Raw genomic sequence first — 17223 nt, forward strand, 5'->3', positions numbered from 1 at the left:
GAAGAAGAGAATGAAATGCTTCGTTCAAAATGTGGGACCCTAGAGCTAAACACTGTAGAACTAGAGAAACGCCTTGTTCGTTTGGAGATGTACTCGCGAAAGGCGAACATTGAAATCCAGGGTGTAGAGCAGAAAGAGAGTGAAAGTGTTCTGGAGATAGTTTCCGAACTTGGGAAAGCTATCAGTGAGCCTACTTCTGAAGCTGACATAGAGCGCGTCATCGTTTACTCGCCCGACAAGGAAAAACTCCAAACATTCTCGTCCAGTTCAAGCCACGAGCGAAACGCGATGAAACGCTCTGGAAAGCAAAGAAAATGCGCCTCACAAACACCGATGTGGGACTCGAAGGAAGTGAGCCTATATATGTGAATGAACACCTTTGCCCAGTCTTGAAACGTTTGCTCGGCCTGGCTGCCAAAAGGAAACGGGAGCATCAGTGGAAGTCCGTCTGGTCGGTTAATGGGAAGATTTTCGCAAAGCAGGCAGACGGCACTGATGCTCTGCAGATAGAAAATGAAAATGACCTTGAAAAGATCTGCTAGGCAACGTTTAGAGAGGGGCGCAGCGATACCGCATCTATCGAATATGCGCTACCACGAGTTTGCTTTTCCACAAAACATAAAACTTGACCAGTACATAAAAAAACCTCGTTTTAAATATCTATACGCGTTCAGTTTGTAACAAGGATGAGTGCATTAGTAGTTTTCTAGATGAATTTAATTCCACGTTTAAGATAATTTTGACAGAAACTTGGTACTATGAGCATTGTAATATGCTTTGCCTGGAGAGGTATAGAAACTTTTTTATTAATCGAAACTACACACAAAACACACACAACACCACACAACACACACATAACACACACTCAACACACACACGCACGCACACACACAACCACAAATCTACATATCTTTTTCAAGAGATCGGTATCGAGTGAGATAAACGCTTCGGATAACGAAGCGTATACTTCTCTGCATACTCTTTCAAGCAGTCAAGCTGTTCATGCTATCGCAAACTATATATATATTTGCGTAGCATGAACAGCTTGACTGCTTGAAAGAGTATGCAGATTTGTATACGCTTTAGATAAACCGTAACAACATGCACGCGTTTTAAGTTCTGAAGAATGCTTAGCTGGGACACCCTATATATATATATATATATATATATATATATATATATATATATATATATATATATATATATATATATATATATATATATATATATATTGACCAAATGTTTAGGGGAATCCCCCAAGGTGGAGTAGATTTGTAATAAGGGAGTAATTACTCATTGACGTCCACCCGAGCGCAGCCATACGGCTACAAAGGAAAGCTACACAGCTTTCTCAGAAACTTCGTAGTTAAAGAAAAATTCGTCCTGGTCCGGGGTTCGAACCCGGGACCACCATTTCACCGGAGCAGTCGCTCTACCAATTGAGCTAACCGGGACGGCAAGCTCATGGTAGGGCGAGAAATATATGTGAATAAATGCACGTAAACGAACCCCTCTTTTGTAATGTCTGTGCAGCGAAGTTCCACAGCTTCACATGAAAGAGCATAAAATCTCCCACACTTCACAAAAAACTGAAAGCAGCAGCAGTACTGAACATAATTAACCAGTGCCATTTTGCTGCTGCTGCGAGGACATCTCGTCAGCGTCGCGGACATCATTTACCCGCGCAAAACAATTTACGTTAACCATGGTGGCACGAAACGAACGAACCTTAATACTTTAACACTCTACTCGTCTGCCAAGGAAGAGCAATAAGTGGCGCAAACACCTCAAACAGCGCATCAAGTATGCCAGCTGCCATCCTCAAGTGATAAGCGGAGCGAACGCCGCAGTCCACCTCTGCAAACGGCAAGCATAGCTGCCGCTCCCTCCAGCCGATTGTCGTTGGAAAAAGCGCCGCGCCGCGGTTGAAGCGAGCGCTACACAAGAAGGGGTATGAATCAAGAATCTGACAGACGCCAGGAGTAGTAGTAGGACAGCGCTATCACCACCGCGCGCCCAAACGCAAGCATGACGCAAGCAGTGCTACCATCTGGCTAGCGTCGCACCGCGGCAACTAACTGAAATGAGGTGTACCGTCGGCTCCCATGGCGAAGCGGGCGATGCGGCTGGCATTGTAAAAATGGAGGAGGCGCTGGCCCAAGACAGAGCTTCGCTTTGCTCTTAGTTCCAAGATAAGCGCCAGTGGGTTCGGGCAGCAGTTGAAAGAAAGCGCGGCTTCCGTTTTTCATCGTGATTCGCACGACGTTATCAAGCTTGTTATATGCGTCTTAGCTTGTTGGGGTATTGCTTCCAAATTCGAACTCATGAGATTGTCATCGTTCCTCCGCGTGCATTCTGCACACGCGACAGCGCAATTATCACCGCAGAAACGGAAGCCGCGCTTTCGTTCGACTGCCGCCCGTGCCCACTGGCGCTTATCTCGGAACCAAGCACAACGCGAAGCTCTGTTTTGGGCAGCGCGAAGCGAGTGATGCTTTTTACAAAGCTCGGACGAGAGCGCTGCAATCGCGGCGCGATTCGGGCGCACGGAGATTGATTGATTGTAAAACATTTTATTCGCCGGGAAGAGCTTGGCAAGAGGTCGCGTTAAGTGGTCGAGAGTACATAGCCCTCGACGACTTTGTCAGCCCACTCCACCGCCAAAACTTGCGTTCTGGGGTCAGAGCTAGCCAGCACTGTCTCCCACCGCTCGAGAGAAGGAGCTCTAACTAGATCACCCGGAGGTGGCTCTATTTTGCAGTCCCACAGGATGTGATCGTAGGTAGCACGTTGGCCACAGTGTTTGCAGTTTGGGTTGTAAAGATCTGGATAAATGTGCGCGAGGAGTGATGGGGTGCGTATCGATCTCGTCTGTAGACGACGCCACGTAACCTCTTGTTCTTTAGTAAGTCTTTTGTCTGGAGGGGGGAAAATTCTCCTCTCTAATTTAAAATGATTGGTGAGATCATGATATGTGATCATTGAGTCCTTCGTGAAATTCAGGGAGCCAGACTCATCCACTGCCCGGTCGACGAAACCTCGGGCTTTATTGTGGGCTGCCTCGTTCCCCGGATTCCCCGAATGGGCTGGGACCCATATCAATTCGGAATAATTTGGTGAGAATTTGGTTGCGTTAAGGATTCTAAGGGAGGTGTTTGTAATTCGCCCTTTAGCGAAATTATTGATACCCATTTTGGAATCGCTGAGGATGATGCTCCCTTGGGTATGTGCTAGGGCGAGGGCTATAGCCGCCTCTTCTGCCGTTTCAGAGGATTTCGTTTTGATTGTCGCCGAGACGATGTGGTCACCATTCTCGTTCACAACCACAATTGCAAAGGCATTGGTATTTTTGTATTCTGCCGCATCTACATAAAGTGTTGCAGCGCACTGTCTGTATTTCTTATGTAAGGCTTTGGCTCGTGCTTGTCTTCTACCCTCATGGTGTAAGGGGTGCATGTTTTTGGGGAGTGGTTTGATTAGTAGGGCCGTCCTATAGCCGCGGGGTAAGTCTACTTTAGCATCGTTATTCGTAGGTTGAAAGTTAATTCCGAGCCTGGTAAGAATACTCCTGCCAGTTCTGTAATTGGCTAATCGCGCGGTTTGAGCCATTAAATGGGCTTCTTTCAGTTCATTGTAGCGCGCTGTCACGTAGTATTTTTTTAAAATCCGCGGGCTTTCATGCGAAGCATACCAGCCGCACAACCGAGCTCTTCCTTGCTGCGCCGCGCGCGGCCGCGTAGCTACCACTTGACCTACATCGGCGCACCACGTGATATGACGTCACAACAGCTGTGAAAGCTGGGGCCCAACTCGTGCGCTCGCTTGCGGACGCGCAGCCTCCACCGGCGGCCTAACACCGCTCCTTCCGCTAGGGGCGCTGACGTCACAACAGCTGTGAAAGCTGGGGCTCAACTCGTGCGCTCGCTTGCGGACGCGCAGCCTCCGCCGGCGGTATGCTTCGCATCCTAGGCTTAACCATAAGCTAAGCCAGGCCATTTTATTGTTTCTCCCGAATAAAAACGGCCACGCTAAGTCTAGCTCGTAGGAAGTGCCTGGGTTGGACAATATTTGTAGAGGTCCACAACTTTCCTATTGACGCCTAAAACGTTTCAAGCTGTATTTAAAAAGTTAATTTATTTATCTCGACTAATTATTCAAATAGCAGGAGCGAAAAACATGGTACTGTAACTTTAGATAAACCTTATCAACATCTACGCGATTTCAGTTCTGAAGAACGCTTAGTTTTTTTTATAAACCTTGGTTCAAGTTAGTTGGGAAACCCTGTATATATATAAGCAAACAAGGGGTGGGAACGAGGGGTTCGTTATAAATATGAGAGAAGCCAACAGCCACAGAAACCAAGGGACACAGGGGATTTATAATTTATTTATTTTGTGCTGCTGTTCAATCTAGAATATTACATATTCATTACATATTTAGTAATATTCTAAATCGAACAGCACAAAATAAACCAATTAATTAAAAATCCCCTGTGTCCCTTCGTGTCTGTGACTGTTGGCTTCTCTCATATATATATATATATATATATATATACACATACACACACCAGGTGTCCCAGCTAAATGTAACCAAGCTTTTAAAAAACACGGGGTGTCCTAGCCGTCTGAAACTAAATGAGGGTTGTTTTGGAGTCGCGTGACCTAGTCTGCAGCATATTTTTCGTTCTTCAAAGTTGACTAAATAGTTAAGCTTAATTAACTAACTTTTTAATTATTGACTTGAGGAACAAAGTGTGAAAGGAAAAGTTGTAGATCGCTTTGAGAAACAGCTTACTGAGACATTTGCAGCAAAGTAATATTTACGTAAAGTAGTTTTTTTTACCGGCCTTCCGGACGGAGCCGATTCTAGTTTGTGCCAGAAGGTTCTAGTAACTTCCAAAGCTTCTCGAATGCTCGCTATCAGCTTTAAAAAGAGCGCGGCCGACAGCGGCGGTCATTCTGTTCGACGACCGCCGAGAACGCTTGTTGCTACGCCGCCGCCGAGTGATTCAGTTCTTTGCGGGCGCAAGTCAGCCCGAATAAAGAGTTTCGTTTCGAAGACGTTCTCGCTGTTTTCCTGTTCGCCGTACTGCAGTCTCCACTGCGTGACATCTGGTGGAGGAGCGGGGTAGACGTCCTTCTTTGTGATGTTGTTCAAGCGCCGGTAATCAACGCAGAATCGAAGTGCACCGTCTTTCTTTCGCACTAGAACAACAGGTGCCGCCCAGGGGCTCTTAGAAGGCTGGATAACGTCATCGCGCAGCATTTCTTCCACTTGGTCCCGGATGGCTTGTCGTTCTCGCGGCGACACTCGGTAGGGGCGCTGGCGGAGAGGTCGGGCATGCTGGTCGGTTATAATGCGATGCTTGGCAATCGGCGTTTCTCGGACTTTCGGCGATGACGAGAAGCACTCGCTGTAGCTTTGAAGGAGATTGCGGATCTGGTCTTGTCTGTTCCGGGGCAGGGCTGGATTTATGTCGAAAGTGGGCGAGTTCTCTTGGTCAGGCGAATCTGCGGATGGGTCGGAGAGGGCGAAGAAGTCTCGTACGTCGAATATTTTGTCGAGGAAAGCAATCCTCGTTCCTTTGCTAATGTGCCGGTATTCTTCGCTGAAGTTAGTCAGCAGTACTTCGGCTTGGCCTTTGCGGAAATGTGCGATGCCTCTTGCGATGCCGATTCCTCGGTCGAGAAGCAACTGCATGTTCCCCTCGATAATGGCTTCAGTGTCACTCGCTTCCGTGGCGCCTACGGTGATGATGAGGCTTGAGCGGGGTGGGACAATCACTTGTTCCTCCAGGACACTAAGCGCAACGGGATGTTCCGGAGTTCTCGTCGACGGGATGGCCTCGTCCGTGGAAAGTGTGATCATCTTGGATCGCAGGTCGATGATCGCTTGATGCTCATTAAGGAAATCCATGCCCAAGATCACTTCGCGGGAACATTGCCGTAGCACTACGAAGGTCGCGGGATAGGTATGTCCCTTGAGAGTCACTCGCGCTGTGCATCGTCCTGATGGCGTGATGAGGTGGCCCCCTGCGGTGCGAATCTGTGGGCCGTCCCAAGCGGTCGTTACTTTCCTCAGTTGCGCAGCGAATGGCCCGCTCATCACCGAATAATCGGCTCCTGTGTCGACTAGAGCGGTGACTTTCCGACCGTCGATAACCACTTCTAAGTCGGATGTCCTGGCTCTAGCGTTGCGCGTCGTCTTCGGCGTCGGGTCACGGCTTCGTCGGATATGTGAATTGTGGGTGGGGCGTGTGATCGAAGCTTTTACTGATGACGGCGTCGTTTTGAAAGCGGTTCGAGTTGTGGTCGAGGTTGTCGTATGCGGAGTCGGCGTAGTGGGTGCGACGTCTTCATACGGTGTGGTCGCTAGAGGATCTTCGTCGTTTCCTCGGCAAGCAACCTGACCTCCACAGGTTGCTTTGTTTAGTTTCGCCTACGTGGGCTAGGGGACCTTCCTCGGATAGCCGCGGCGTAGCTGCGGCCCGGTGATGCAAAACGTGCGGTGGACGGCGACGGCGAGCGGGAAAGACGGCTTGTCGACGCGTACTCCCCTCTGTGCAGGTAGTCGTCGATTTCCCGTGGTCACTGGCCGGGAAATGGTCGTGGGGCGTCGATGGCGAAACCACGCAGACCGATGCGTCTGTACGGGCAGTGGCGAAGTACATGACCGGCTTCGCCGCAATGGAAGCACAGCGGGCGGTTGTTGGAAGTCCTCCAGGCGTCGCACTTCCTGGGGCTTGGGCGTCGGTCGTAGGCTGGGCGGGCGGGGGCAGGGGGACGGCGTTCGGGAACAGCTGGTTCACGTCGAAGAGGCGGAATGCGGCTCTCGCGTTGGGGCTGAGGACTGCGTAGTGCAGCAGCGTAGGTTAAGGCTGGAGGTTCACCTGGAGGTGAAGATGACGGTGTGCCAAGCGTATGCTTCACTTCTTCGCGTACAATTTCCTCAAGGGTAGCTACTTGAGGCTGGTTGAGAGATGGTAGCAGGCGACGCAGCTCTTCCCGTACAATTTCGCGGATAACATCCCTCAGGTGGCCTCCGAATGCTGTGCCATCCGAGAGGGCAGACGAGGTCACTTGGGGCTGTCGAGGAAAATGACGGGCTCGTGCTTCCAAGGTTTTCTCAATGGCGGCTGCTTCAGTGGTGAATTCCGCGACCGTCGTCGGTGGGTTGCGGGTGAGACCGCCGAAAAGTGCCTCTTTAGCACCACGCATCAGAAGCTCCACCTTCTTCTCCTCCGCCATGTCAGGATCGACTCGTCGAAAAAGGCGCTTCATATCTTCTACATATGCGGTCGCTGACTCGTTCGGGTGTTGGATGCGTGACTGTAGGAGCAGCTGAGCTCTTTCTTTCCTGATGATGCTCGTGAAGGCCTTCAGGAACTCCTGTTTGAATAATTCCCACGTCGGTAGAGAAACTTCGTGGTGTTCGTACCATATTCTCGCTGGTCCTTCCAAGGCGAAGAAGACATGGCTCATTTTAGTCTGGTCGTCCCAACTGTTGAACACGGCGACTTGCTCAAACTGTTCTAGCCATTCCTCGGGATCCTCGCTCGGTGAAGCGTGGAACGTGGGCGGCAGTCGCGGCTAGTGTAAAATAACGGGGGCTGGTGTCGTAGCCATGGCTGAAGTCAAAATTGATGGGTCCTTTTTCGCTCGCGTGCGGTCCGGTAGCAGTCCGAATCCTGGTGGACACCTCTGGAGACGACGGCTGCTTCGCCCTTCGCCTTCGGGGGGGACGGCGCCGGCGGCTTTCGCGTGATCTTCTTCGAGACGGCTCGGGCTGCTCTGACGGCTCCCAGGGGGTGAGGGCGACAGGGACATCCGTTAGCACCACCACCAGATGTCACGCAGTGGAGACTGCAGTACGGCGAACAGGAAAACAGCGAGAACGTCTTCGAAACGAAACTCTTTATTCGGGCCGACTTGCGCCCGCAAAGAACTGAATCACTCGGCGGCGGCGTAGCAACAAGCGTGCTCGGCGGTCGTCGAACAGAATGACCGCCGCTGTCGGCCGTGCTCTTTTTTAAAGCTGATAGCGAGCATTCGAGAAGCTTAGGAAGTTACTAGAACCTTCTGGCACAAACTAGAATCGGCTCCGTCCGGATGCGATCAATCGAGATAATTCTAGGCGCGTCTTGCGTCACAAACGAAGCGATAAAGCGGCGTGCCGGCAGCCTTGAAGCATGAGCAAATAAACACAACAAACAAACGCTACAAAGATTCGCGGCAATATACGAGGTATAAATGAAATGAAATTTAAGCGCACACGAAAAACGCACACAAGAGGAGATACACACAGGACAGGCGCTATCTCCTCTTGTGTGCGTTTTTCGTGTGCGCTTAAATTTCATTTCATTTATAGCTATGCACCATCTAGCCCAAACAGAAGTTTTGTTAAATATACGAGGTCTGTTAGAAAAGTACCCGACTTTATTTTATTTTTTTTTGCGAACACCTGATGGATATGAAACAAGCGCGCTTACAGCAGCCGACCTTGAACCCTCGTGCGCATGCACGAATTTTTTCCCGCCTGCCGATAGCGTCAGTCGCTGGGAAGCAGCGTTTGAGTGAGGCAGTGCGCAGTGCTCTCGTCGGTTTTTTGTTGCAAGGAAAACGGCGGAGCGAGAGGAGCAGCGCTACTACCTCAAATTTTGCCAGAAACTTGGCGATAGCCAAGTGGAAACCATTCGAAATGTTCAGACGGCTTTCAGTGTTGATGCTATGAGCAGCACACAGATTAAGCAGTGGTGCAACTGGTTTAAAGACAGCCGCACATCCGTGGAGAGAGAGCCACGCTCCGGTCGGCCATCAACATGCCGAAATGACCAGGTAATTGCCGAAGTGAACGCTGTGGTGATGCGGGACTGTTGTGTGACTATCCGAGAAATTGCGGGAGAGGTGGACATCAGCAATTTTTCTGCACATTCCATTATCACCGAAGATTTGGCCATGGAGAGAGTGGCAGCGAAATTCGTGCCGAAGCTGCTGACGGTGGAGAAAAAGCAGCTTCGTGTTGAAGTCTCACAGGAGATGCTGGATTCCACAAACAGTTACCCTGACTTCACCGACGCCGTAATCACTAGTGACGAGTCTTGGGTGTACGGGTACGACCTGGAAACCAAATCCCAGTCGTCACAGAGGACGCATTCCACGTCACCAAGACCAAAGAAGGCCCGCCAAGTGCGCAGCAATGTCAAAGTGATGCTGACTGCTTTTTTGACTCCCTCTGTGTGGCACACCACGAGTACGCACCCCACAGGGTCAAAGAATGACTAAATAGTACTACAGGGATGTCCTCCACCGCCTACGTGGTGCTATGCGGCGCAAGAGACCGGAATTGAGGTCAACAAGAAATTGGCGCATCCCTCGCGGCATTGCTCCTGCACATTCCTCTCATTTGATTCAGACTTTTCTGGCGAAAAACCAGACTCCTGTAGTTCAACAGGCTCCTTACTCTCCTGATATGTCCCCCTACGACTTCTGGCTGTTTCCTAAAATGAAGAGGCCATTGAAAGGAGCGCCATTTCAGAAAAGAAAGGACATTATGGCTGCAACGACAGCAGAGCTAAATTCCATTCCGAAAAGGGCCTTTTCGGAATACTTCCAACAATGGCAGCACCGCTGCGAGATGTATATGGAGCCCCAAGGAGACTACTTTGAAGGTTATTAGGTTTCTAACGCTCCAGTTATGCCAGTCTTTTTTCTTCGGCCAAAGGTCGGATACTTTTCTAACAGACCTCGTATATAGTCGAACAAATATGTTTCCTTTAACGAAGCGTATACTTCGCTATATACTCTTGTAAGCAGTTAAGTACTTTATGATTTAACAACCTATATATATATATATATATAAGCTTTACCACTACAAGCCTTAGTAGAACGAAAGCTCGGTGGTAGCCAGCATCTGGATAAACGGAAAAATCGTTCACCTCGCGCGTGAAACTGCCAGCCTCTCGCGCTGTGCTTTGAATATTGTCATCTCCATCAGTCTTAAACTGAGCTGTAGTCGGTCCAAACACTACAGCATGCGGACAGTTGCCCGTGCGAGGCCAAGTTCGAACCGCGGTTGGTTTTGTGCGACCTCTTCCTAGTAGGGGGCCTCCCAGCTTCCAAGCTCAAGAAAGCTCCATCTGACGAGCGCGGAGTAAGTCACACAGAACGGCAGCAAGGAAGCGCCAAGCTCAGTGCTTACTTGCGTTTAGGAGTACGGAGTACTAACCCTCACCTAACCATCGTTCTTCCTCCCTTAAGCCTCATGCCATCCCTGTCAGTAAAGATTAATGAATGAATGGGCAAGGAAGAGCCATCTGACGAACACGGGGCAAGTCATGAACCACCACAGCAGGATCAACAAAAGTGCTCACGAAATCGGAACCCGCATGCTTCCACCTCCCCCCCCCCCCCATCAATCGTACTGAACGCCCGTGTTTTTGCGTGCGTGCGTGCGTGCGCGCGCGCGGGTTTGTCTGTCTCGGTCTGCTCTGTCTGTGTGGAGCGCTCTCTGTCCGTGTCTGTCTGTCTCTTTCTGTCTGTGTCTGTGTGTCTGTCTGTCTGTCTCTTTCTGTCTGTGTCTGTGTGTCTGTCTGCCTGTCTCTTTCTGTCTGTGTGTGTGTGCGCGCGTCTGTGCGCGTGTGTGCGCGCGCGTGTGCGCGAGTGTGTACGCGAGTGTGTGTGTGTGTGTGTGCGTGCGTGCGTATGTGTGCGTGCGTATGTGTGGCTGATTCAGAAGGAGAAGGAAAGAAAGGAGCCTGCCTACGTGAAGCCAACTTCGAATTGCCCCACACGGTTGATGCTGAGACGTGCCTTGCTTACATGGTTGGTAGATTGACTTCTTCAGCCCTGAGAACAATCTTTACCTTTTATAAGAGTGGCAAGGCGCGGAAAACGTGATGGCGGCATTTCGCCAGCTTGAAACGCCCCTGTAAGACACGAGAAATAGTAGGTCGCTGTCAGAAATGGTCAAATGCCCTCATTTTCGACCCTCCGCGGTGGCTCAGTGGTTAAGGAGCTCGTCTACTGAGCCGCAGTACGCGCTGTTATGACTCTACCCCCCCCCCCCCCCCCCTTTGTGCGTTCCTGCCTCAGTCGTCTATTCCCACAGGCAATACGGGGCTGTGCTACAGTGGTGCTTCTCTGAGTACGCGCTCCCATGCGACACCTGCAAAGAACAGTGGCGTCCGACACGACGGACGGAGTCTCTAGACGACTCCTTTCTTCCACTGCGGCGTCACTGCCACCCCGTACCCAATGCAGCGGCAATGACCCTTGCGACCATGTATGTACCACCGCCAGGGAGAGGGCACTCAACGCCTGCTGCGACGCACCGAGACGAGCGGCTGTCAATCTTCCGCGCTTCTCCCTTTGTCGACGGCGCGGGTGGCACCGCTGCCACTATTCGCCTTCGGGCGTCTCCCTGAACAAAGGCATGGGACCCTGGCCGGCTTCCTGAAGGGTCATCAGCTGACGGCTGCGTTTGGTTAGCTGCGCGTCCAATTGTGGGGGAGGAGTTGACCTGAGGAAAGGACCCCCCTCGGGAATGACTCAGCCGAGGAAGACGCTGGAGAGGGGAGCGCCGTTAATGAGTGCGCGATTTCGACGAAATGGCAAAGCCAGCCAATGAGCGTCGTTGGCTACATCCAAAGGCTGTGCCCAAGACGGAGTCCCAGCGATTGTACGAAAAAGGCGGGAAGACAGGGGGGGGGGGGGGGGGGGGGCTATTTAAAGCGCCCGACATGTTCATCGGGCAGCGATTCCTTGATACTCTTCTCGGTTTTTACTCCGTTTGTTGATGTTTGTAAATAATGTTGTAAATATGTGAATACAGTTTTCCCTTCTTTCTCCTACTCCTCGTCTCCGGCCCACCTTCTTTCCTCCATCGGCACAGCGGCGGTGTTCCTGGACCCGATGCCTGGTGAAACACGCTACTAGCGCGGCAAAACATACCAACTGGTGGCAGCGGTGGTAACGCCCACGCTTGGTCCTGGCTTCAGCAGTGGTGAGCGCTTGACTTTCTTTGAGAATCTGCCAGTCTGATAACTCTGCAAATTTTACCAGAACCTGTAGATTAATTTTCTGCACGTGCTCGCTAAAGCATTTCACGCAGCAGCTTGTTTTGAAAGTCCTCGTTCGCAAATTGCCATGGATTTGAGCAAACTAAAGAAGCCAGAGTTGATTTTGCTTTGTGAAGAACTGGGTATTGAGGTGAGGAAAAGTCACAAAAAGCCGCATCTGATTGAAGCTGTTGAGGAATGTGGTGCTGAGGATGACGAAATTTCGGAGACCTGGGAGGTCATTCAGGAGGGAATCAGGAAGGCTAAGTTGGAGGCCGACAGCGTTGAAAAAGAACGCCTTTACCTCAAGGAAGCCGCTAAAGAGGAAGCTGACAGCGTTGATAAAGAACGCCTTTACCTCAAGGAAGACGCTAAGGAGGAGGCCGACAGCGTTGAAAAAGAACGCCTTTACCTCAAGGAAGCCGCTAAAGAGGAAGCTGACAGCGTTGATAAAGAACGCCTTTACCTCAAGGAAGACGCTAAGGAGGAGGCCGACAGCGTTGAAAAAGAAAGCCTTTACCTCAAGAAAGTCGCTAAGGAGGAGGCCGACAGCATTGAAAAAGAACGCCTTTACCTCAAGGAAGCCGCTAAGGAGGAGGACGACAGCGTTGAAAAAGAACGCATTTACCTCAAAGAAGTCGCTATGGAGGAGGCCGACAGGGTTGAAAAAGAACGCCTTTGCCTCAAGGAAGCCGCTAAGGAGGAGGCCGACAGCGTTGAAAAAGAACGCCTTGACCTCAAGGAAGCTGCTAAGGAGGAGGCCGACAGGGTTGAAAAAGAACGCCTTTACCTCAAGGAAGCCGCTAAGGAGGAGGCCGACAGCGTTGAAAAAGAACTCCTTTACCTCAAGGAAGCCGCTATGGAGGAGGCCGACAGGGTTTAAAAAGAACGCCTTTATCTCAAAGAGGCCGATGAAAGGCAGCTTGCTCTAAAGCGTTTGGAGTTGCAAATTAGGCGAAGCGCGCCGAAAGTAATTCGGCATTAAATCACGAGGTTTCGGCGCAAAGAAAAATTAAAATCGAAGATCTTCTGCAGCCTTCCAATGTATCACGCGTTCGACCTATGGCTAATTCTTAGAAAGATAGTCGGGTGCGCTTTCCTGCAAACGAGAGCCACGGGCTCCGCGATAAACGCGTCGTCGATTAGCCCTCCTGCATTCGAAGACGAAGATGCTTGCAGCACAAAGGAAGAGGTTAGAAAGGAAAAAGCTTTTGAAGCTAAAAAGCCGATCGTCTGTTTCCGGTGCCGAGAGCCCGGACACCTTGCTACCGGCTGCCGTAAGCCTAGAGTTGTCTGTGCGTTTCCAGACAATGGGGACGAGAACTTGCAACTCTTGCAGCCCTCTCTCCGGGAACTAACAGTAAACGGAAAACTGTGCAATGTTCTCCGTGACTCGGCTGCCACCATCAACGTTGTCGACAGTGCAATAGTTAAGCCTGAAGATTTCACAGGAGAGTATGCCTGCATAAGGCGAATAGTGAATGAAACCAGCGTGTCTTTACCCATTGCCCGCGTCGCGATCGAGGACCCGCTCGGGGTGCTTCTGACCGAGGCAGACGTCTCTCAAAACCTGCCTAAGCAGTATCCTTACATTTTTTCAAATTGCTCGGATATGCTGCTCAAAGAAAAGGGCCTTTGTTTTGAAGACAACGCTGCGCAGGTCCTCACCATTTCGAAGGCTCGAGAATTCGCAGCAACAGCAGAGCACGTTGGTGAGAGGGCAAACATGACCCTGTAAGCCTGATAAATTCTCACAGTGGTGAGCTAGAGCAGGCTCTATTAAAAACTGTCGATGAGGCGAACGCCGGCGACTTAACCTGTGACGGTTCCGCGATTGCTAGTGATGCGCCAGGCAAATCAAGAGCGAGGGTTTCCACAGAGCGGCAGCCCACAGAGGTGGCCAAACAGGAAGTGTTCATGAAGGGGAAAGTGCGGCTCATGTTGACTGCTACCCTGAGAACCGAACAAACGTGTAACCACCCCAATTTGGCACCTCAGCGCTCAAGAGTTCGCACGCGCCGCATGTAAGAAACACAAGCTAAGAAGACGCCAGGCACGAACCAAATCCGAGAGAGGCGGATACGCTGGCACTGCCTTCACTCTCGTTCCTTCCCTTCTCGCGCTCTGCTTTGTAAGCGCCAGCCAAGCTTCGGAACCGCAAGACTTCGACTAGGAACAGTTCGGGGTAGCAAGCTGAAATTCCAAACAGTGTGTAATGTCTCATCTGCTGGAGCAGCTGTCGGACCGCGGCCGCGCAGGGGGCGGCTGAAGAATAGTAATTAGTACATTCCTTGAGTCGCAACGCTATTTGTCGGCGGATACGATGCATAATCTCATCTTGAGTTCAATGCTTGTTACTTTTTGTTCATTTAACTCTCCTGTACAAAAATGAGAGCAAAATTTTGGAGTTGGGCATTGCGGGAACATTCAGTTCACATGCGTTGCTGAATAGGGCGAGATAATGGACGCTGATGGCCTCAGCCGAAGCTTTCCCGTGTAATGCCCTTCCCTGACTCCCCAGTCGTTAATCGGCCAGGCAAATTTGTACTTTCTTTTTTGTTTAGCGTGAATCATTTTTTTTTTTTTGCCTGTATGTGTGTTCAGCAGCTCCACCTTCACTTTATGTTCTCACAGGAGGTGACTTTCTGTGACATAAACCATTGTATGGACGCCATCAAAATCTTAGGAAGGTTTTCCTTTTGGCTAAACATGCTCTCTGTATTCTTGTTTGGTCAAACTTGGTAACTTTCCGAGGAAGACGTAAATTTCACGCGGTAGCTTATTTTCTCGAAAGAGGCTTTGTTGACGAAGACAGCTTGGCAGTTCTTAAAGTCGTTTTGGCGCTTTCTGTTTGTTGGGCTTTGGACTTTGCTGGCTGAGACCGTTACACCTGTCAACGAAGCAAGAAGAACCTTTGAGCCCAGCTATGACCCGAAGCAGAACGGACACAGCTCCAGATCTCTGCGGGGAGCAGCGTTGGCTGCAACCACTGCGAGACCTCTTCGGGCGCCGGACGAGCTGTTGTGACTCCCCCCCCCCCCCTTTCTGCGTTCCTGCCTCAGTCGTCTTCATTTAAGCCATTTCCAGAGCAAAGTGTATTGCTGGGTGAGTTGGTTGGGGTACATCTTGAGAAAAACAGCGCTTGCAGACAAAGGACCAGAACGAGAAGGACACACAACTGCGCAGTTGTGTGTCCTTCTCGTTCTGGTCCTTTGTCTGCAAGCGCTGTTTTTCTCAAGTTTCCAGAGGCAGTGCGCAGTTGTGCTACAGCGGTGCTTCTCCGAGTACGCGCTCCCATGCGACACCTGCAAAGAACAGTGGCGCCCGACACGACGGACGGAGACTTTGAGTCTAGACGACTCCTTTCTTCCACTTCGGCGTCACTGCCACCCCGTTTTCCTTTCTTAAGGAGTTATCCTTAGGCAGTACCCAATGCAGCGGTAGTGACCCTGCGAACATGTATGTCGTTAGGGAGACAGCACTCAACACCTGCCGCCACGCACCGAGACGAGCGGCTGTCAATCTTCCGCGCTTCTCCCTTTGTCGACGGCGCGGGTGGCACCGCTGCCAGTATTCAGTTTCGGGCGTCTCCCTGAACAAAGGCATGGGACCCTGGCCGGCTTCCTGAAGGGTCATCAGCTGACGGCTGCGTTCGGTTAGCTGCGCGTCCAATTGTGGGGGAGGAGGTGACCTGAGGAAAGGTCCCCCTCGGGAGTGACTCAGCCGAGGAAGACGCTGGAGAGGGGAGCGCCGTTGATGAGTGCGCGATTTCGACGAAATGGCAAAGCCAGCCAATGAGCGTCGTTGGCTTCATCCAAAGGCGGTGCCCAAGACGGAGTCCAAGTGATTGGACGAAAAAGGCGGGAAGACAACGGGAAGAGCTATTTAAAGCGCCCGACATGTTCATTGGGCAGCGATTCCCTGAGACTCTTCTCGGTTTTTACTCCGTTTGTTGATGTTTGCAAATAATGTTGTAAATATGTGAATACAGCTTTCCCTTGTTTCTCCTACTCCCCGTCTCCGGCCCACCTTCCTTCCTCCATCGGCACAGCGGCGGTGTTCCTGGACCCGATCCCTGGGGAAACACGCTACTACCACGGCAAAACCTACCAGCGGGTCCGAACCTGACTGCAGCGGCCGCGTTTCGATGGAGGCGGAACGCAAAAGGCGTCCATGTGCTGTGCGATGTCAGTGCACGTTAAAGATCCCCAGGTGGTCGAAATTATTTCGGAGTCCTCTACTACGGTACCTCTTTGTCTCTATCTTCTTTCAATCCCTCCTTCCTCCCTTCCTTTACTGAGCGGTTCAGGTGTCCACCGATATATGCGAGACAGATACTGCGCCATTTCCTTTCCAAAAAAAAAAACAAGTTACCAAACCAATTTACTCATTTTCGCCTTTGCTCCCTTACCCTCAAAATTAAATCATTGGCCCTTAGCCACCCTCACCCTCATTTTGTAAAATTCTCTGGCCCTTCCTCACCCTTACTTCGTCGGTCGTCCATCACCCTGACTCTCACAAAGCAGTTTTAACATATGACATACTTTTGCTTATTGCCGAAAGTGCTCATGTTACTGAGTAGCACTAGGAGCAAACTATTGCTCACTGCGTCCGCTTTCGGCAGTGTCGAACCACATGGTTCTTGTAAAGAAGCTTCGCTCTCCGAAGTTACGAGTACCGAAGAATGGCCGCATGAAATAACAGAGGGGCTACACTAATGCTGCAGCCGATCCCTCACAAGAGTCGGGTCAGTCTGCTACTCCTCCAGGCAGCGACTAAATTGAACTGAGCCGCAGAATCGGGTCCAAGACAAGGACAGCAAAATTCATCTCACGACGACCTGAATAGCCAATCAAAGGCGAATTCAGGAACATTTAACCCAGTAAATTCTCCTGCTTGCCGGTAGAATAGACATAGCCGTAAGTAATCGGGTCAACGTGTTCGCCGCTGCATCCTGCGTAAGTTTGCAGAGGGAGGAGCGACAAACAATTCCACCCCACCGGCGTAAGGAGCATTTTTGGACTGCTTACCCAAGACAGGGGTCACACCTGAATAGCCAGGCCGCTGACGGAAGGCTTGGAATGCGCACGGCAGATTGGACAAGAAAACACTTCAATCTGCATGAAGCAAGTTCCAACAGAAAGCAACTGGGTACAGAGGTCGTAATA

This window comes from Amblyomma mixtum, chromosome 3, assembly GCF_055824585.1.
Source record: "Amblyomma mixtum isolate Tamu chromosome 3, ASM5582458v1, whole genome shotgun sequence".
Lineage (NCBI taxonomy): Eukaryota > Metazoa > Arthropoda > Arachnida > Ixodida > Ixodidae > Amblyomma > Amblyomma mixtum.